This window comes from Ptiloglossa arizonensis, chromosome 10 (assembly GCF_051014685.1).
Source record: "Ptiloglossa arizonensis isolate GNS036 chromosome 10, iyPtiAriz1_principal, whole genome shotgun sequence".
Lineage (NCBI taxonomy): Eukaryota > Metazoa > Arthropoda > Insecta > Hymenoptera > Colletidae > Ptiloglossa > Ptiloglossa arizonensis.
This window is the reverse complement of record NC_135057.1, coordinates 7,509,237-7,531,719: the sequence shown is the minus strand read 5'-3', so window position 1 is coordinate 7,531,719 and position 22,483 is coordinate 7,509,237. Positions and strand designations below refer to the sequence as shown.

Genomic DNA, 22,483 nt, shown 5'->3' with positions numbered 1-22,483 from the left:
ATAATTTTACTATTTTGTATCGGTTGCGCAAACTGGATTGTTAATGTGTAAGAATTGTTTTTATTCGAGTGATAACTTTTCAAATGACAGTAATAGGGATATTGGACTTTGTTGTACAGTTTCGTTGTACAAGGGTTAAATGAGTTCTCTGGTTAAACGACAGGATTTGAAAAATGCACTTTTAACGATTGTCTCTGAAATAAATTAATGATCCGTGAATTAATTTTAACGAGCGAATCTGCGCAACTATTTGATGTCACCGAGAGAAAATATAATCCGGTAAAATTTTCTCAGCGAACTTTCCAGACATTGTTTTCACCTAGTTCGAACACATTATGCAATGCATTCGTTCTTGAGATATTCAGTCTTTTGTTTTGCAAGCTACGAGGTCTTTGTACGATTATACTTACTGTGCAGTGATTGATACGAAAGTTCAGCGTGTCAACATCCAACAAGTGTCTTTGAAACGAATACGTCTGGGATTTTCCGATCGAACCGTCTCGCTATGTTCTTTTAGCAGAAATAAGACAAAAATGTCGCGGTGAAGGCAGAAGCTCGTAAATGATTCGTGACAAAAGAAAATATCGAATGCGTTTGAATTGATAACGACTTGTTACAGTTTGCAATGATGGCTTACGAATAGCTCGGTGGTATTTATCTAATTTATATTGGTGCAAGTTGTCGATGCACGACCAAAAATATTGCCTTTGTCGAGATGCAACGGTAATAAAAACGATATAATTCAATTTCTTCAGATCTGTCCTGCAGCGACAAGAACGATCAACATAGCGAAACGTAGCGTTAACGATAAGTAATTATAAGTTACGTAGACCAATGTACAATCTTGAGCAACGAATACAGCTTGCACAAAGGGATTAGATAAATATTCACGATCTATTCTTACTCTCTGTAAGTAACGATAGTCGAAAGCGCGTTACAATTTCCTTCGCGTGTAAAATGTTTGCATAACTTGGTAAAAAAGCATCAACAGGTCTCTGTTTACAAAGTATAATGTTTTTATCTGTTCGAAAAATCCTACGACACCACGTACGTTCTTTTATTTCCTCTTTTACGTGTTCCGAAATTCTGTGTCCGTTCGAAGTGATTTACGCTCGTAAAAAATGCAGAAACGATAATACGAGATAGGAATTATTCCACGCAGAAAGAACTATGTTCGCGTGATCAAGTTCAAAGTGAACAAAAATAATCAAATATCTCGAGTTTGGTTCACGGAAAATATCTCCTTCCCTTTCGTAAGTTCTCCATCGAACCTCGGTTAACTCTTCACCAATACGGTTATCTCCACAGTGAAGAATGCAAAAATGATAATTCGAGATGTAAATTATTCCACGTACAAAGAATCGTATTTCTCTTCACTTTCTAAAGTGAATAAAAATAACCGAATACGGTTCATCGAAAACATTTCGTTCCTTTCTGCAATTCCTACCGGATCCCGATTAACTCTTCACTCGCGGTGAAAAATGCAGAAACGATAACACAAGATGTAAATTATTCCACGTACGAAGAACCATGCTTATCCAAACTCGATAAAAATAACCGAATATGGTTCATCGAAAACATTTCGTTCCTTTCTGTAAGTCCTACCGGATCCCGATTAACTCTTCACTCGCGGTGAAAAATACAGAAACGATAACACAAGATGTAAATAAGATGTAAATTATTCCACGTACGAAGAACCATGGTTATCCAAACTCGCTAAGAATAACCGAATATCTCGAGCTCGGTTCACCGAAAATGTCTCGTTCCCTTATGTAAGTCCTTTACGGGACCCATGGTAAACTTTTCACCCCCACCGAAACAGCCTCGCTCGATCGGTCTCTACTCGCACCGTCACGTCGGTGTCCCGACGATAATCGTTAGCAGGGTCTCTAGGTCAACCCTCCCCCCGTCCTCGAATCGTAAAGCGGGTAGATTCGAGGAAATCGACTTACCTCTTCGACGTAAAACCGACTAAGCCTAGAGCCGTGCTTATCTCTAACGAGTCGTCTGGGCGCGAGTAGAACAGGGGCGAGAAGCGTTCGAGCATCCGAAACGCTGGACGCCGTTCTCAACGATCCACCTCCCCACCCACCCGTTGGTCACGATTCTCCAATTTATCGCGACTCAGAGATTAGAAGACAGAAGAAGAAAGAAGGTAGGAGAAGAGTGAAACAGAGAGAGGAGACGTATGGTAAAAAAAAAAAAAACGCTCCTCCGCTGGTAAACTCGTTAGGCACTGCTTTTTTTTTTGGTTTTTTTTTTTTTTGGTTTGTTTTTTTTTTTGGTATATACTGACTTACCGTGATCGACCCCCGTGTGTCTCTCGGTCACCGATCCCCGTCCGACTCGAACGAGATTTACGGGACCGTTTGGGTCCGCGTTCAAGAGACCGGTGCGCTATCACTCTCACTCTTCGCAGACAGTAGTAGGGGGGAGAAGGTAAGTAGCCGTAGACCTGCCTAAGCCCCAACAATCACCGGGCCCTGTACTCGGTTCCACGTGAATCCATCATCACCGTCAAGTCAACAACGTGTAGGCTGCATCTGCACACAGACAAACATTCCAACATAACAACCCCCATTTTCTCGTTTCCACGGTTCCTTCGTAATCTCCTTGTCTCGCTCAACGATTTTATACGTCTGCGACACGTCGTCGTCGTCGTCCTGCCTCTCCGGTCGTCCCGTGTGCGATTTATACACTCTGTATACACATTATACACATTTTGACTTTACTCGATTTTACTTTGTTGTTGTTGTTGTTGTTGTTGTTGTTGATGTTGTTGTTGTAGTTGTAGTTGTTGATGTTGTTGTTGTTGTAATTGTTACTTGTTGTTGTTTTTTTGTTTTTTTTTTTGTTTTTACTTTTGTTCTGATCCGTCTACGTTACGGGGGTGCATTACGTATACGTATATATGATATGTATGTACGCGGTTCGACATATATACATACATATACACGTATACACGTGTGTCGTTTTTATTTTTCCTCTCTTCCTCGAACAGGTTTTTCGCTTGCGGGTTAGTTACTGTACGATCTCGTTTCTCCGATGTATACACGTATACATGTATACACATATATACATACATATTATTATATACAGATTTTCTGCGGTGTGCATATATATACGGTAACGTACGACAAGAAGACGGATTTAGCTAACCGTGTGTTTACGCGTACGTTCGAGTACATGTGTATAGATAGATGTATGTATATATACATATATATTTCTCTCTTTCTCTCTCTCTCTCTCTATATATCTATATTTATATATATACATATATGTGTATGTATGTAGACATAAACATATATATACATATATCTATCTCTATATATACGTACATACATAGATACGGTGGGAAAGAGAGAATAATATATATATATATACATTTTGTTGTTTCGACGGGTAGACGACAAAGGGTGGTCTTTTTGTTTTTGTATTCCGATTTCTCTCGATCGTGATCGGAGTGGTGGTCTCTCTGAGAGTCTCGATATCACGACGTGGACGGTAACATATACAGATTTGTACACGTTCTACATATATATATATTTATTTATACTTTGACTTATCTTTTTTTTTTCGGGGCGGTAACAGTGGTCGATCGAATGTTTGTCTGTGAGTGCACTGGTAGCCTTTGCGAAACGTTGTGGTGGTGAGCATATTTAATTACTGGAGGGTTGACTCTGAGTCGTATGGCATAATATATATACATATGTATTATATATATATATATATTTTTTAGTTTTGTCAGGAGGACACATATTTATCGTACGTTTTTTTGATTTATTGTTGTGCTCTCTAGACTGTGCTCGCTACTCTCGACATTGTTGTATATATATACACTTTGTTACATAGTTTTTTTTTTTTTATCAAAATTTTTATTACTCTCTATCGGGCGTATTTTCAGTTTTTTTATTTATTTATTCGTTTGGTGGTGGTAGTAGTTTGATCTTTCCGATGATCGGCTGATAGGTGAGAGGGTTCCCCGGCAGATCTACGGCGTAATGTGTAACTGGTATGCATAATAATATATATATATTTATATGGGATCTCTACGGATGCACAGTACCAATAGGTCGAATATATAAAATATTGCATATATATATATTTTTTTTTTGTGGTGCATGTTCGTCGTGGCTGTTGTTGTTGTTTCTGTTGTTATTGTTCATGTTGTTGTTACTGTTGATGTAACTGTTGTTGATGATGTTTGTCTTTTGTTGTTGTTGTTGTTCCATATATATCATGTTCATCCTAGACGATTTTTTTTGTTTTTTTTTTTTTGTTTTTCTTTCGTTTCCCTTTCTCGCCCTTCTCGTCTCTGTAACATACATCGTACCAGCTTTCGCTTTTTCCAACGATTCCTCGTGTCGTGTACGTGCGAGATGCGTGAGTCTTCCCTTCGTTTCGTCGATCGATATCGAACGATCGTTTTCCGAAATCGCATGAGAAACCGAATGCGACGTTTAGGAGGGTCGTAACGCGCCGAATCGACGGCGTCTCGTTTAGCGAGCGAAGAAAAAGAAGGGTGGTTTCGGGCTGGAGTGTTCGGACGGACGAAAAAGATAAGAGAGGGTTGGTAACGGTGGTGGTGGTGGTGAGAAAAAGAGAAGCACCGTGGGGGTGTTGGGGGGGGGTGGCGAGAGTGGCAAACAGAGATACATCACAGGCCTTTAAAACGTTCTTGTCGATAACGGAATTCATTTCCCGTGTTTCGACGCCCTCCGAAGCAAACCTGAAGGATTTTTCAAGGCTCCCCGTCGTCTTGATTAACTTGGACCGCTCGACAGACCGCATTCCGAGCTCGTGTCCTGCGCCTGAGAAAGGACCACGAAGGGCCGCGATGTCGATGTCAACGTCCAAACTCCCCCGAGGCGACCTCGAGATGCTAGGAGAGAACCACCCCTATTCTCTCTCTCTCTCACTCTCTCTCTCTCTCGAGTCAACGCGAACGAGTCTCTACTTCGCGACGTTTCGTGGCTGGGGGTGGTAAGAAGGGAAATGAAACCGTTTCAAAACAACTTGGACCGGTTCCTTTAAAACGTCGAACAACATTTCGAATACTCGAAGATTGATTTTCTAAGTCTCGTGACTCTCAACGTCATTTGTGTACATTCCTCGAACGCGTTTCTACGAAAAATTTAATTGCAAAATTTAAACAACGTTCGCGTCCCGAACACGTTGTACGTTCTGTTACAGCGATCACCGGTGCAGGTTTCTCCAAAACGATTACACAAGAAACAAACTTTAATCGTAAGCTTTCAAATAACCTTCGCGTCCTTAACACGTTGCGTGCCATTAGGGTGATCACCGATGAACGTTTCTCCGAAGCGTATACACGAAAACTAAACTCTAATAATTGCAAACGTACAAACAAAGCTACCGTCGTTAGACCGTACAATATCCATTGATCGTTGAATATTTCTTATTGTTCGTGTCGCAGTTCGAACGGACATCCACGAACACGGAAAACTGGCAGTGAACGTAACAACTTCCCTTTACGAATTCTTGCAATACACAATAATCGAAAACCGAAGAGAAGCTTTCCAAAAAGTGTTGGAAACGATATTCTCGTTGGGGGCCGGTTTCCAAGTCCGAACGGACTGACAAACGTTGAATCGAGAGTAACGTTTTGACATCGACATCGTGACGTTTCGCAAAGCAGCCCTCCGCTGCGGGGAGTTCAAACATGAAGCAAAAATCGACAGAGAAAAACGGGCCATCCTACTGCTAGGGCTCTACTATTGCTTGCACTATGTTGCAGACGTGTTTCTCTATATTACATTCTCGGATGCACGCAGCTGGCATGTCCGATGGGACGAAAGAACGCGCGTAAAGCTTCGGCTGTCACAGCCGCGTGTCACTGTCAGGAACGTGGTGGGCTCGTTCGAACGTTCGCGCGGATTCGGTTCGTCGATTCGAACACCGTCTACTACTCCGTCGCGTAGGGAACACCGTGGTCCCTTGGAATGAAATTAGTTTCGGCACGAGGGTTTCATTTCGATCGTTGAACGAAGGCAAACGGTTCACTTGGATGGTAACGATACACGGCGCGCTCGGAAGCTTCGAAAGTGCAGCGACTGCATTTCTTGACGCACGGAACGCGATAAACGTGGGTAGCGGTCACGTTTACGATGGCTGGTCTCGGTTTTTCTCGGTCTGGGTACACTCGAAGTCGTGGTTCTTCAACGGATTCCATTTCGATCGCGAGACGGGAAATTTGTTGAATTTTTAGGAGAAATCAATTTTTCTACGTCGCGAAGTGTTCACCACGGACTCGAGAAGTATACAGGGGTGGAGTTCGGTTGGTAACTCGGAATCCGGAGAACAAATCGAGAAAAAAATGTCACGCGAACGTGATGTACGTGGGTTAAGATGGATAAATATTATTAACGAACGTGAGAAGTATACGGGGTGAGTTTTAGTTTGTTACTTGGGGGGTGAATGTAGGAAACAAATGGAGAAACGAATTGTTACGAGAATGTCGGTTAGAATGGGGAAAAAAATTATTAACGAACGCGGGAAGTATACAGGGTGAACTCGAAGAACAAATTGAGAAAAAATGTCACGCGAACGGGTAGGTCGTTTAGGTTCGAAAAATATTGTTAACGAAGGCGAGTTGAGATTTTCCGCGTACAGTACTCGTTAGGTAGCACCATGGTGTCGTTCGACTAAACTTCAAACCCACGGACTATATTTTCTTGCAGCGTCCGAGAACGTCATTAGTTAGTGTCGCGTGCACAATAGATTTTAAACGTCCCCAGGAATAGAAATCTAATGAATTTAACTCCGAGAGACTTGATTTATTATACCCGGAACAATGGAGTCTGCGCGATTTGTTTTACTTATTTATTTAACGTCTGTGTTACGAAACTACGGGAGTACGAGAACCGCGGTATAAATCTAAGCGAGACGAGGAATATACAGGACGAGTCGTTAAGAACTATTATTTAAAATATCTCGTTATCCGTTATCGTTTCGATTTGGAAACTTTCTTTAGTATTAGAATTTAACTTACGTTCGCGCGACATTTTCCTTCTTTTCCTTTAGATTCGTCCCTCAAAGTATCAATATATAATTATCACCCTGTATACGTACGGTATTTGATAAATAATTAGGATGTTTCCAAAACGGTGTTCGAAAATCTACAGATACTTCTCGAGCTCCGAAAATCTGTCCCTAAACTTCTCAAAGATTCACAACCGGTATAACAATATTCCCCAAAATTGAATACACCCGAATTCATCGAGAGATTCTCTAGTAAAAAATCTACGGATACTCTTCGCGTTTCAAAATTTCTAAAAACTTTTTCGAAACCCGGAAAACCTCCACAAAGATCCTTCTAAAAATTTCGCAAACGTACCACCGACGTTTCCCAAAATTAGATACACCCGGTGGCGAATCCATCGAGTGAGACTCGTTTGTCCAGACTCGCGAGCCTCGAGGTACACCGGTAAATTTCCCAACAGCGTTTCAGAAACATCCCTCCGCCCACTGTCGGATTAACCGACGCGAATCAGGAAACAAATTGGACGGCAAAGGGTTAACGGGAAATCTTTTGATCCTTTCATCGGGAGCGGCGCGGTTTCATTACGTTTTCCGTATATCGGTACCGGACGCGAACGCGTGTGCACGATTGGTCGAATATCCTCCTCGACCACCAGCCGAAACAGATACCGGCCGGGATTAAACGATCGGCGACGTTTAAACGCGAACTTCCGCCGGGGAAAAGAAGTTACGCTTCCCAGACCGCTTAATTTCGAGGGGAATTCCAAACGGGTTTCAAACGCAATTCCGGCCGATTCCGTGCAATTAAGGCCGCCGACACTGGGAAAACCTGCTCGTGGGATTTTCAATTACGCCCCCAACCCCCGACACGATCCAACCCCCCCGCGTTGGCTCCTCTGCCACCGTCACCGACGTCGATCTCTATAACGCAATATCGCGATACCGAGCTGCACTTTCCTTACCAATGCACCCGATAATTGAACCCCTAGCATTCGACCGGCTTAATTGCCATTCTACGAGAGGATCCAGCTACTCGGTGCACGCGAGATTCCCGCCACGCGCACAGAGAACAGAAGAACGGACGAAACCGGGGATGATGGTGGTGGTGGTGGTGATGGTGGTGGTGTCAACGGCGACCACCCTCTCTCTTCGGGAACACACTTTGAAATATTTCCGTGTCGCGTACCACGATCCCAATTTCAATGCTCGGTGTTACGACGAGGAGCGATTAATCGAGCATTTCGTCGAAATCACCAACGATTCTACGGTAATCCTCTGTATTGTCACGGGATGAATATTTTCGGGCAAATAACGCGAATACACCGCGGAGTTCGTACGTCGATTGATGGGTTTCAATGGTACCGACGCGAACCGGTTCTCTGTCGCGATTTTCGCAAATAAACGGTAAATATTTCGAAGGATTGCGCGGTAGAAATTGCAAAGGTAGATCGTTAGGATTACGGTGGACGAGCGATAAGGAATCTCGGTGGTGTGAATATTGTAACGATCGAAAGTGGTAAGATTTTTAAAAACTATTATCGAATGCTTTCGAACAAGAATGCTGTGATAGCTTTCGAACAAGCTGTTGAACAATCGCGAGTAGTGTTGAAATGTTGGTCTTTGATAATAATTTCAATTTTGAAATGGATCTACTGTTATTATTCCAGATGTGTTTTATCGCGGGTAACGTTTATCGCGGGTAACATTTATCGCGGATAACGTTTATCGCGACAAATTTTTCAATTCCGAGCACGTGTGTTTCTCTATAGTTCTTGAGTGGAGATATCTTTGTCGCGTTGTGGTTTACTTTGAAAGTATGAATCGACGAACGATCTCGAGATTGCTAGTCACAAAAGAATGAACGAAATTGTTCAAAGCGTCATCGACTATAATCGTGAAAAATTTGAGAGTCGTTAACTCGACGAACCCCGAAAATATTTAATTTCCCAAAAGTGTTCCATCCAGGGGATTTAATTTTTCGTTAAATTTTCGGAATTTCGCAAAATTAATAATTCCGACATTTTTCGTCGCGAACGCTTCGGAAACTTCGTCGGTCTGTGCAACGATAATTGAAAATTTATTGATCACATTCTATCGCACGAGATCTCGTTACAACTATTAAAAAAAACCTTGACAACACCGCGAGCAGGCAACCGAAAGACCATCGAGAACTTTCGAGAATCGCTCGATTGATTAATTGCTCTTGTCGTAACATTTACACGACATTATTTCTCAGGCTGTCGAAGATACGAAAAGGTCGTTTTGCTCGGAAGAGCAAAGTTTTCCTTCGTCCGGCGATTGCTCGTGAAAATCCACGTTATATTCTCACGGTGACTCGAAACTCTCGATACAAAATAAATGAAAAAAAAAAATACACACTCTACCCACGTGATTTCATATCAATTTTATTTCCCTCAATATTCGCAACACACTTTGCGAGAACGTAAAGTCATGTAACGGTTCGTTGAATTATTCACAACCCATGAAATTCGACACTTTGCAGAGCACATCGATAACGTACAATTTCGCTAAAAGAACGATACATCGAAAATATCAATTCCACGTATACCTATATAACGTTATCGTTCTCTAATTGACCAATTTTTTCCAACCTTCGGCAGCCCTGGAAATACCTGGCCCAATCCCATTAATACCGGGAATACTACACGGAAACAAGGTACCCAATTAAATCGTGCAACACACACGGACGGGGGGTGTTGAGGGGGAGTTGGGTGGAGATACAATACGATCGATAGCACCGAAAATAACACCGGAGAGATAATGACCGAAAGTTATCTCTTCCACGAGTCGCGAAATATCAAAAAAAAAAGAAAAAGTAAAAAAAGAACCAACCTGGAGGACGACGAAAAACTTGTAACTTAGATCGCGAGGTTCTCTCGACGAGGAAGAACGGACGAGGGAAAAAACGAAGAGAAAAAGATACGAAAAAATATAAAAAATAAAATAAAAAAATAAGAAAAACGTCGTATCCGGCGACAAGCTCGTTCCTCCCAAGAAACTGTACACTGCTGAAAGCGAGAGACCGAGGACACGTCTACTTCGTTCTCACAGTTATTGCGGAAAGCTCAAGCGGAACACCACGTGCGCAAGTAGCCACGAATAAAATGAGCGGTTATGGTGAAAGCGATGATAAAAGAGGGGGCCGGCTGCGGGGCGGTAAAGCGAAGAGTGGCCAAGCCGGTCGAGGTTTGGGACGAATATATAGTTTCTTTCGCGCGATATACGAGCCGGGGGCGGTCGTGAATTTTATCTCGCCGCGGGTTCTTCTACGCGAGGATGAACCGCCGTGGTCCGGATTACGCGCGGCTCTAATCCTCGAGACGGATCGCGAAGGAAAATAAAACCAGCGCCTCGTCTATAGCCGCGAGGGTAGGTATATCGTTAGTGTACCGTCGCACGATGAAATACGAATGAAACGTGAACACAGTGGATACACGGGGTGGAGCGGAGGGACCAGGGCGAGACGAAAACCTGTTCGATATCTAGTTTCATCGGAAAAGTAGGATAAACTGCTTTCCACCGCCCGTGAGGAGGCTCTTTAACACCAGGTTTACGGGACGAGATATTTTGACGCGTTTCGAACCACGAGGAAAATTACATTTCTCTTCCACCGCCTTGTACCGAGTTTTATATTCGGTTGTTCCGGAAAGTAATTTCGTTTTCCAAAATGGAGAATAGATAACTCGATCAAATGTTTGTACGCTCTTGAAAAATCGTGTTTCGTTTTCACCAGAAAAAAATGAAATGACTTTTCGAACAATCCAATACATTCAACGAGACTAATGTAATAGGTCGATAAGTTTCGTCGTACGATGAGAAATCGAGCTGTTAGGTTTTGTCGTTTTATTTTTTTGAGCATGCTACTGTTCGATGAACGTGTGCGAAGTTTCGTGTAGGTTTGTCCACTCGTTCGAACGTTTGCAGTTGTTCGAAGTTGAAGTGTCGTAGTATTTTTTTTTACATTGGAAAACCGACAAAACTTATCGAACAACCTAGTACATCGAGATTCGTTCTCTTCGAAGCTTTTCAATTTTATAATTCTTTGTGTGGTGCAACTGTCTTCGATATCAGTCAATTTGACGCAGAAAATGACTGCAAACCGTTTACTCTTCGAGGCACAGTCGCTGAACGTGTGAAACGATATGAAATAAGTTAGACTGGAAAGTAGATTAATTAGATGCTTTATTATCAGATGGAGTATTAATGGTATCATTATGTAACTCGTACGAAGTTATTTTAATTTTCCACCGTGGGGTTGAAAAATACCCACCGGGGTGTTATAAAGTTGGGATTAGCTTAAGACCGTTCTTAAGCTACTGTGCCCTAAAGAGTTAAACGAGGAACGATGCGTGCCACGGTGTATGTCTTTGTTTGTATCGCTTGGACTCGATGTATCAACCCGTTTGCGGTCAGCGGCCACGGTTACACGCGGCGAATGGATTATTAAATTCGCGTATAACGGAGTAATTTGGTCGTTGTAAATAATAAATATCGACGGTACCGCGACCGATATAATATTTTACGAGCTACTAGGACGGGCGGGTAACGACATCGTAGGATTTTCCCGCTATCGATCGAGAAGGGTTAAACCGGTTGAATAAATTAGAGGAACGAGAACGACGCTTCCGATCGACGCCACGAGTAGATTTCATCGGTACCAGCGAACTCTGCCCCGAGGAGGATCAATTGTCTCGAGTGGTTTTTGGAAAATTATGGCAAGAGTCATTGATTTTAACGGAATTTTTTTATTTTATTTTCTTTTACTTTTTCTTTTTGGTTTTACTTTGTAGAAAGTAAAATGAAGTGAATTTAGAAAGGAAACAAAAGGGCGTCAAAATTTATAAATTGTCTCGACGTGTTTTTCGCGAGTGGTTTTTAGAAAATCATGGGAAGAGTCATTGATTTTAACGGAATTCTTTTTTTTCTATTTTCTCTTACTTTTTCTTTTTGGTTTTGCTTTGAACGAATTTAGAAAGGAAATAAAAGCACGTCCAAGTTTATAAATTGTCTAGAGGTGTTTTTTGCGAGTGGTTTTTAGAAAATCATGGCAAGAGTCATTGATTTTAACTGAATTTTTTTTATATTTTCTCTTACTTTTTCTTTGTGGTTTTACTTTGACGGAATTTAGAAAGGAGATAAAGTCGCTCCGAAATTTATGGAGACGTCGAGAAGCGAACATTTTTAATGCACCGGAATTATTTGACGCGAGAATGAATAATACAATGGAATGATTTACGCGTTTCTTTCCGCACGCTTTATTCTCTTTACTTGAAATTTTTCCAACTTTAAATATCATTTCCTCGGCAATTATCGCGGCTTATTTTCGTTGCAGAGGTAATTTACGAATTACGGCTTATCGTTATGCACGAAGACTTCGACAAAGTTATCAGGAATTTTTAAGCGAGAGATAATGCTAGGATAATTTATGTCGCGATTTTATCGCTACTGTCGGAAAAAATTGTGTTCATAGGCGAACGATGTGCGCGAACGCAAAATGTTAAATATATTTTCTAGCGTTTTCTTTACGGTATTCTCTGCAATTTGGCGAAGAAATTTAATTCGTGTCAACGAAAGTGTATCCGAGATAAAAATTCACTATGGATGATACGTATCTTTCTATTCCGATGGAAATTTTGTTTGTCGATCGTCAATGACTACAGCGAGATTTTATTCAATTGACGAATTGTATTTGCTATTAAGAAAGCCGGTTATTAATTAACGAAAGCACAGAACCATTCACCGAAGCAAATCGAAAGAAAATAGAAGATTCGTGTATTAGAACTCGATAAAACAAAGACTCGATTCTCCTGACAATTTTCTCCGGTCGTCGAACTCTTCGATTTCATAATTTTCGAGAACTATAAACGAACAAAATTCGATTCGTGCGATTCACGACGGATAAAATCAACGCACGATTCATTGGTGATATTTAATTCGACGTTAAACTTTTTATACGTTCCTTGTGAAATATTCCACGATTCGAATTCCAACTTTTAATTCGATCGATAACGAATAAAAAGGTGAAAATCCTCGTCGAGGACTAACCAAATCACTCGCACGAACGTTCGAAACTGGTGCGGGACAAATTGAACGAGCTCTCTCGATGCCTCGAAACGAGAATCAATTTCTTTTTCGTCGACTCCGTCGTTGTTATAACTACGAAAATGGAACACCGTCGCTTTAATCCGTCCTCCGAATCGAACAGTGATGGAAAACGAGGCACAGGTTATGACGATCACCGTGGAAAAGGCTCGATCGCACCGAAAAACGAAATCGTGAATTCGAGACACTTGACACAGGTAAGGAAGATTCACGTATCGTGAGGTCACGTGGAAAAGCGGGGAACACGTTTTCGTGTGACGGTACTTCGATCCGTCAGCTGGTTCGCATGTATCGTCGACGATTAGGCGTCTTGTGTACGTATACCTTGTAACAACAGAGACATCTTGATGACAATGAAGACGTTAATGCGATGAAACGTTTGCGATATCTTCTCGTGCGAATGTCCGTGTTCCGGTTGTTTCGTTCGATTACACGATAAATGTCGATGTTTCGGGGATTGTTGTCGGTGGTTGTCGCGTCGATGTACCACGATGTCTGTGATATTCATGTTGTTAGACTGTGACAGGTTAGAACCACAAAACCAAGCGTGCGCGCTCACCTGTTGTGGATACGCTCGAATCCGTTGATATTTACTATTTTTATTTTTTTTTTTATTTTTTTTTGGCAATTAACCGACACGTGTAGATCGTGTGTAGATCGATCAGGTCGGTGTTATGTTGGTTTTGGTTGCGTATTATTTGATGTCGATGAATGTTGTTCGATATCCCCGGTAACGTTGTCTCGTTGTCTCGTGCTTGGTCGTGATTCACGGTGATTTTGTAGAGGATATTTATTATATATATATATATTTTTTGTTTTTAATTTATTTACTGTTGAGACTTCGAGAACGATTCGTGTGTTTCTTGGGTGCTGGTTACCGAGGGCTCGGTGTGATGCTTACGTGGATGAAGAGAAGAAGGCACATTTATATATTTTGTCACTTGAAACACCGTTGCACTGAATACAAAAAGGAAACAAAAATATATGTATATATTTGATGAAAAGCATATGTATCGCGCATGGTACGGAAATGTTATACGTGTGTGTCCCCGTTTTGTCCGCGATTTGGTGCACGAGTCTCGAATCCTAGCGACGGAACGACCTCGATCGGCTCGCGAGACGGATTTCTCGCGGAAACTCTGATTGAAAGGAAAAATAAACATTGTGGACGAACAGGGGACAGAGGGGGATGAGCGAGATACGCGAAAACCGGAAATGTGGGTCGACATCGTGCGTCTTCCGCGCCCATCTGGTCACCATTTAATTCTGTAAACACGTTAACTCGACCACGACACGAGCTGTTCCTTCGTTCTGCGTGCAATACCACGGATACTCGGGGTATTGTCCTCGCTAATTCGCAATTTAAACCTTCGTACCGAAACAGCGGCCCAAATTGGACGAAATTTTGAAATTATACCGAGTCAACTTGGAGAAGATTTCGAAATTGTTCGAAGTTGAATCGGAGAAAATTTTAGAATCGTGCGAAAGTCAACTCGGAGAAAATTTCGGAATTATGCAAAATTAAAGCGAAATATTCAAACTATCCGGAGTGAAATTGGATAATGTTTCAAAATTATGCAAACTCAAATTGGAGGAAATTTGGAAAGTGGCGGAAGTTGAATTGGAGAAAATTTTTAAATTGTGTAAAGTCAAATTGGAGAAAATTTGTAAATTGTTGGAAGTTAAATTGGAGACAAATTTTAAAATTGTGTAAAGTCAAATTGGAGAGAATTTTGAAACTATGGGAAGTCAAATTGGAGAAAATTTCGAAATTATTCGAAGTTAAATTGAACAAAATTTCGAAATTATGCAAACTCAAGTTGGACAGAATTTTGAAATTATCCGAAATCAAATTGGCTAAAATTTCGAAATTGTGTTATTTTCAGTGCTCCTCGAATCTTTAGAATATCACGTCAAAGAACCATTTTGTCTCCTTGTCATATAACTCACAGATTGCAAGAAATTATCGTCCGTATTCCTGGTACGAGATTTTTGAAATTAAATCGAAGCGAAAGGGGTTAAATCTCTGACTCGATCTTCGGTGATCCATATGATTATGTCAGCGTGATTGAGGCAACTCTAATCCCAGATGAGCAACGCGATAAGCTGTGTCTATCATCAGTCAACTCCGTCGGTGAAATGAACGCGTCGCAACTTGACAAAAATTTTCCCTCGGTACACTGCAAATCTGTGTAAGTATACGATCAAAATTAGATGACATTATTTGTATCATTGCCTATTCTTTCTCTTTGCGTATGATTCTATGACAAAAAAATTTAATAATGCATAAAGACACTCAACAGTCAGTTATCTTTTGTCCTGAACTCGAGTAGCTAAGTATTCGAAATGCTTTAAAAATACTTTGGCCACCTCTCGGTTAATAATATTTGCAATAAAGGCGGTCGAATGCATATTTGAGAATTTTTCTATATATATGGAAGAACAAAAGGCCAGTTTGATCATTACTCCAACTTTTATTCTATATTTTAAATACTTTCACTATTATTACTACCAATTAAGAATACCGATATAACTCGACGTCTATCTCGGTTTATTTCCACAAAAAAGTTCACGCAAAAATAAAGATATAAATTCCGAGCATCTAAGCCATGTACAAACTCGATAAAAGAGAAAAAACATCCCTTCTCGTCTAGCTCGATGTCCCTCAAAGTCGCTTCTCCCATCTCCTCCAACATTATTCTACTTATTTGTTTATCCTCATCGTCTACATTTTGGTCTCGTCCAAAAAAAAATGTTCATCCCCGACCGGTGGACTCCCCTCGTTAATTACACGAAGCGTATACTCTGTTTTCTTCGTTGGGGACCGATCAACGTCGCCCTGCCAATTACGTTCGGAATATTTCCACCCCACTGATCGAAGATTAATGTTTGCTCGTGATCTCTCTACCTCTCTCTATCTCGCGTTACTCATCCAAGTTCGATCCCGGACGATAATCGACGATCGTGGTTGCAATTAACGAAACGTTTCAGCTTGGAACGAAAATAAACCAAAGGATCATCCTTGTGTCACTTGGGGCTGTAAATATAGCGGACGTTGGTCAGACACGTAAATTGGGGGTTGTTGTCGTCGTCATCGTCGTAGTTGTTGTTACGATCGTAGTCGTAGTTGTCATTGATTCGCGAATGTTAGAAAGGGGAGTATCCCTCCCGAGTAGAGACCGAAATATCCATAGCGGAGACAATCTTGCAATTAACGAAAAGCAAACACTAACAATCTTGCAATTAAAGAAACGTTTCGACTTGGAACAAAAATAAACCAAAGAATCGTCCTTGTGTTACTCGGGCTTGTAAGTATAACGGACTCTGGTCAGACACGTACATTGGGGGTTGTCGTTGTCGTGGTTGTGGTCGTAGTCGTAGTCGTAGTCGTAATAGTTGTCATGATCGTAGTCGTAGTCGTAGTAGTTGTCATGATCGTAGTCGTAGTCGTAGTCGTAGTAGTTGTCATGATGGTAGTCGTAGTCGTAGTAATTGTCATGATGGTAGTCGTAGTCGTAGTAGTTGTCATGATCGTAGTCGTAGTCGTAGTAGTTGTCATAATCGTAGTCGTAGTCGTAGTCGTAGTTATTGTCGTGATCGTAGTCGTAGTCGTTATTATGATCGTAGTCGTAGTCGTAGTCGTAGTCGTAGTCGCTGATTCGCGAACGTTACAAAGTGGCGTACTCCCCCCGAATATAGACTGAAATATCGACAGCGAGGATCACTTCGTGGCACCAAATGCTGACAATCTTGCGGGCAACGGACAGTGGGACGTTAAACTCTCTAGAGCTCGTACGCTGTCGCAGTAAATTAGACGCCGACGCGTTACGTCCAACCTTTACGGTACTCCGTCCATCCGATTGCATGGGGGTACTTGGTACCGCGTGGACAGTTGGGCGACCGAGATTTCCATGTTTTATAGCTAGTGTCGCGTGTAACCCGCCGTGCCCCGTAATCGACGCGGGGAGCCGAATTCTGTGCGCTCGTGTCGCGAAACGGACGACTGATCGACATGCACGATTGTTTGCAAATTTTGTTGACAACTCGATCCTCCGTATCTACGATCGTGACGTATTTTTTATCAGAACGAACACGCACGATTACTTGCAAGTTTCGTCAACAACTCAACCGTCTATGTCTACAATTGTGACCGTTTTTTTTTGTTTTGTAGTTTTCAGAATAGACAATTATCTCTAAATTTTATCGACAATTATTGTACGTAAGGGGGATAAAAGAAAAAAGAAAATGTCTGCGAAGTGTCGAGATTCCTTGTTACCCGATTTTTAGGAAAGTTTGTAGGGGTTTTAAAACGACCACGATGAGGGAGTAGTTTTGAAGAAGTAAGGGAAATTTGAAGGATGAACCTACTTCGGGAAGTTTCATCCTTATGGGTGTATCTTGAAAACTTCGGAAGATACTAGGTGGTTTTTCTTAAAACTGTACGGTGTTTAACGGACGATGTACCGTGGAAAATTATTAATAAGGAAAACATAAATAGACACACCGTTATCCGAATTACTCGAGACTGTATCGTAAGGATTTTTGTAAACATTTTACAATATTAGTAAGCGTTAATATACAACAATATCGGTACAAAAGGAAATAAAAATTGTTTCAAGAATGTTGAGAATAGAAGAGGTCAAATTTAATTTCTGTGCGAAACTCATGTAGAATTTCTTTAGAAAACTTCCTGGTTATCGTTAGTTTCCAAGATGGCGTATGGGGTGACATTTCAACGATTCATCCCCTTAAATTTAAGTCACCACTGATAACAATTATAAATACCCTGTACGATCGCTCATTTCTAACAAAATCGAGAATGGACGAGGTACACTTTGCGGATACGTTCCTTGTGAACAACTGACAATCACGGGTGAAAAACTTTTAAATATAATCTCATTGAAAATAAAATACGAGTAGCCATCGAAACAACTTACTATACACGCGAGTGTCTTTCGATACGGAAGTGTCTCGATTATTCGAACCAACTGGAACGCGCGCAGTTAGAATAATCGTGGTTCGATATTACCGGGAGTTATTAATAAACCGGGCGCGTGGGTTTCGTAAGCTCCGGGCATTGTTGGATAAATTTTCGCCACGTTTTACGATTCGTTTTCGGAAATTACGCGTATCGACATTCCGATTCCGTGTCCGAATGCTATTTCGGAGTTCTATTACCGTCGAAATATTCCCAACGATAAGCCGTATTTATATACATAAGTGCGCGTACATTAACATCCGCGTGCAATATTTGCTTTGCTTGACCAGACGGTGATACCGAAGGCACGATTAATCCAACGTTCGCTTTATCGAGGCGCCGATAATTGGGGTATCACCGTGGTTGTACCAATCCAACGTGAAACGAACCAACGAATCGTGTTACAGTACACCAGATCGTGATTAGTTTCTGTTGTAAAGTTTAGATTATAATATCTAGTTCATTACGATATGCAGGGATCTCGCGTATCTAGTAGTACAGCTATTGTATATATAAGAATATAAAGTTCGAACAAACGCGTATACAGTGATGTGTCTTGACGTGAACGACGACAGTGTCGTGTGGTCTTTCTGACTCTGGACTTGGAACTCTAAAAAGAAAAGCCAAAAGGAAACTGACCAAACCCTTGATCAGTTCTTAAAACTGACATCGACATTTGGCACCCTTAAGATCGTTGTTGCATTCATTCCAACAGTTTCTACGAGATCGAATTCGAATATACTTTCGGTATTGAAAGATTCTTACGTTTGCTTTTTGGAGTGAACCGAGTCTCGAGAAGCGTCGTTGTGCATCGATATCAAAAGGTACTACTCTCCGTCATTTTTTTTCTCATTACATTGGTCGATCCACGGTGAAATCTCGGTTACTTGTTCGGTAGCAACGTAATTTTTCGTTTCGCGCGACCGGCTATAATTTGTCTCCCGCTAATAAGCACTCTTTACGATCGGACGTAAACAGTCCGCCGCTAAACGAGCTCTCCTCGCGTGCGTCGGTGAAATATGTTAGCAAGAGTGGTACAATGCCGTACGCGGGAACAAAATAAGAACGCGAGAGGCGGGAAACGAACAAAGTGGAACAGCTGTACGTTGTGTGTTAGCCGTATTAATGAATTTATCGTCGGTACGCGCCTTTGCTCGCGCGTATAATGCGCTTTTAATGAGAAAAATTAACGCGGTATCGTGCAAGCCACGCGCGAAAACTCGTGTATCGTAAATAAGATCCAAGACGTTTTTGTAAAGTCGGTTTTTGTCGTTTTTGTGCGATCGAAAGTGTAACATTCCGGGGTGAGCGGAGACGTCGAGAGAAAACGAGAGAAACGTGGCTGGTTGCGCGTTAGATTGATCCGAGAATCTTCGATGAGAGTCTGGTGGTGATCTCTTATCGAATTGTACGTAAAATATGTAGTTCGATTCGCGAGGACACGTGTTACGAGTTCAAGAATCGTTCAAAAACAATTTCATTCGATTCAAGAGCGTTCAACTCGGTAGTTTTCGAGTAGCGAGGGTTTCATGGAGTTCGTTTCGATCCGAAGAAATTCGGTTCGGTTCGGTTTTAGAAAGTATTTGCTTCGGTTCGGACGTGCGAAGTTTCGGGAGACTTCGTATAGGTTCGCTTCGCTTCGGTTTTCGAAAGTATTTGCTTCGGTTCGCTTTGGTTTGTTTCGGTTCGTTTCGGTTCGGACGTACGAAGTTTAGGGAGAGTGTATCGATTCGTTTCGATTCGAATGCGTTTTTAATTCGCTGTCTTCGCGTTACGAAATATCCGACGAAGCTTGCGTCGATTCAGATAAGTTCGATTCGTACGTATTAATCTCGGTTCGAGTCGATGCACAACCGAGTTTCGGGTCGCTTCGGACAAGTTCAATTCGTATGTATTTATTTCGGATGGTTGCGAGTTAACTCCTAACGGACGCGTTTATTTACCCGGAATAACAAGTTTCCGGTCCGGTTCGCGCCGATTCGGATGCGTTTGATTCGATTATTGTTTATTCGAATGCATTCGTCGCGATTCACCGCGCATTACGAGTGCTCGACAAAGCTCGAGTCGATTCGTACGCGTTTGTTTCGATTCTCCCCCAGAAATTAATCCGTAATAGAGTTCCCGTGGATTCGATACGCGACAATTCGGATGTATATACTTCGAACGACGCGCAGCTGGTACGCTACGATCCGATTTTCCTCGATTCGGTGGTACTTAACTCGGTACGTTCCTAGGTGAAAACGCTCGAACGATTTCTATCCCGCGCGGTAACACTCGGTACGATCCGGAGGCATTCTTTGAAAGAAGTGGAACCGAATTCGAAGCATCTGCTCCGCACTGTCGGGCATTTAAAACGATTCACGTCGATTCGAACGTATCTATTTCGATTCGCTTCGTTTCCACGGTTTCCCAGTTCCGTTTAAATCTATACGGAACACTCCGTGCCGAACGAAATGCATTTAATTCGATCGGCTTTAATCAGACGCTATTGTGCGAAAGTTCGTCTCGACCTCCTTCCATCCAAAAACGCTCGATTCGATCCGCCTCGAACCAGAAACACTCGATTTCGTTCGCCTCGTCGCGACGCGGACGAGCGTTCGTTTCACCGCTCGTGCTCGGTTCGAAAACGATGGTTCGCGCGGGTACGAGCGAGCACGAGCGAGCGAGAGGCAGCCCGAAACGAAACCCACCCACGGGGGGTGGAAAAATCCGCCTGGTGCGTAACGTGTGTTCGTCAAGCGGTACGTAGATAGGCAACGTGTGTCATTGTGTGGTTTCTTGGTGGACGAGAGGCTCGAGAGGACGGTAGGTGGGTACTCTTTTCCGCGGCCGAGGCGAAACGGGCGTCCGTTTCCCTTTTCAAGAGGAAACGCGAAACGAACGAATGCAAACGCGGAATAAAGCGTAACGGTACGCGAAACTGTACGAACGGTGGCGTCGCTACTAGCGCGTGTGAAAGAAAACGATGAAACACCATGACCCCATGCAACGCGGGTGCCGCGTTCGATCGTTTCGTTCGCGGACGAATATCCCAGCACGCTTTCAACTGAGCCAAGTTGGAAGTTTTGTTTCTTTATAAAATATCTCGCGGTGTATCTTTCGCGGAAAAAATAACGAACGTCTTTGTACACGGATGATTGGCGGGCGATGTTTAATGTACTTTCACGAGGGATGAAATTTTCCTTATTTAATTAAACGAATTCGCTTCGTTACGTCGTGTCAACGACGTGGAGGGTATCGCCTCGTTGTAAGTCGTCGCGCGCGCCTCGTTGGAAGTAGCCTGTCCCCTCCACTACGGGACAGATTCTTTGAAACGAGATGCAATTAAAGGTACTGATGAAAGATGTCGTTTTTTAATTTTCTTCTTTTTTTTCTAAGTTAAATTTATTAGAATTTAAACAAATTTAAAGAAGTTTCCTCTAACAAAAATCAAATCGACATTTACTTTCTCGTGTTCTTATACAATCGATTGTAGCGTATCGTATAACAGAAGAACTGCGAAATGGAGGACCGTTTCGTTGCAAGTTGCATTTATTCGTCCCTCCGAGTGGACCTATAACGAGACAATACTGCATTGCGATCCATTCGGTACGCGTGCCTCGCAAAGCGGTGTGTAATCCCCCAATAATCGCTCGAGTTCATCGTGACGTCTTTACCAAGATTTCAACAAACCTCCCCCTCCCCCAGCGCCATTGCTCCGCAAGATTCAGCGATACAGCGCGCGTCCTCGAAAATTTGTTATTCCGACACGTCCTTGATCTGCTCGCGGAGAAATTACTTTCCTCTTCCGGGAGACGTCCACGATTTACCATCCCCCGAAATCCCCCTACACTTTTATTTCTCTCGACGGCGTGCGAAAATACCTCGAGTTCGACGACAGGCTCACGCTAAGACCAGTCATCAGGATTCCTCGTAAATCTTTCACCGTCCAAATAAATACACGGCGCGGGTAAGTGCGCGTGCGCACACGCGCGCGTCACAAACGACGCCGAATAATATCTCGCCTCTCCGGTCGCGTATCTGACGATCACGTCTCGTTCGAATCGCGAAACGAACAACGAGAATCCGCGCCATTATCTGCCACTGGTAGGGGCGGTGACTCGGTTTTTTGCGAAAATCGACGAATCGTGTTACGCGGGAGGATGAATTCGTTCGTTGAACTAACTCGATTCGAGCGTCGAGACATCCGCGATAGAAACGAAGTTAGCGGCCTCGATTTTATGACCGCCGCGGTGTATATTTTCAATGTCGAATAACCTGCCACGGAGTAATATACACGGTGTTTGGGGCGAGAGTAACACATTTTCCAAGATAATTTCCAGGCGAGACTAATAAGAGTTCGAGTCGCGGAATGAGTATTTATATGGTCGGGGGCGGGGT

General features: G+C 42.4%; 1 protein-coding gene across 2 annotated transcripts in view; it reads right to left on the bottom strand.

Moving 5' to 3' along the window:
- Positions 1–22,483, bottom strand: part of Sm (heterogeneous nuclear ribonucleoprotein L) — a 336,552-nt gene that overhangs the window by 22,919 nt on the left and 291,150 nt on the right. The window lies entirely within an intron of this gene.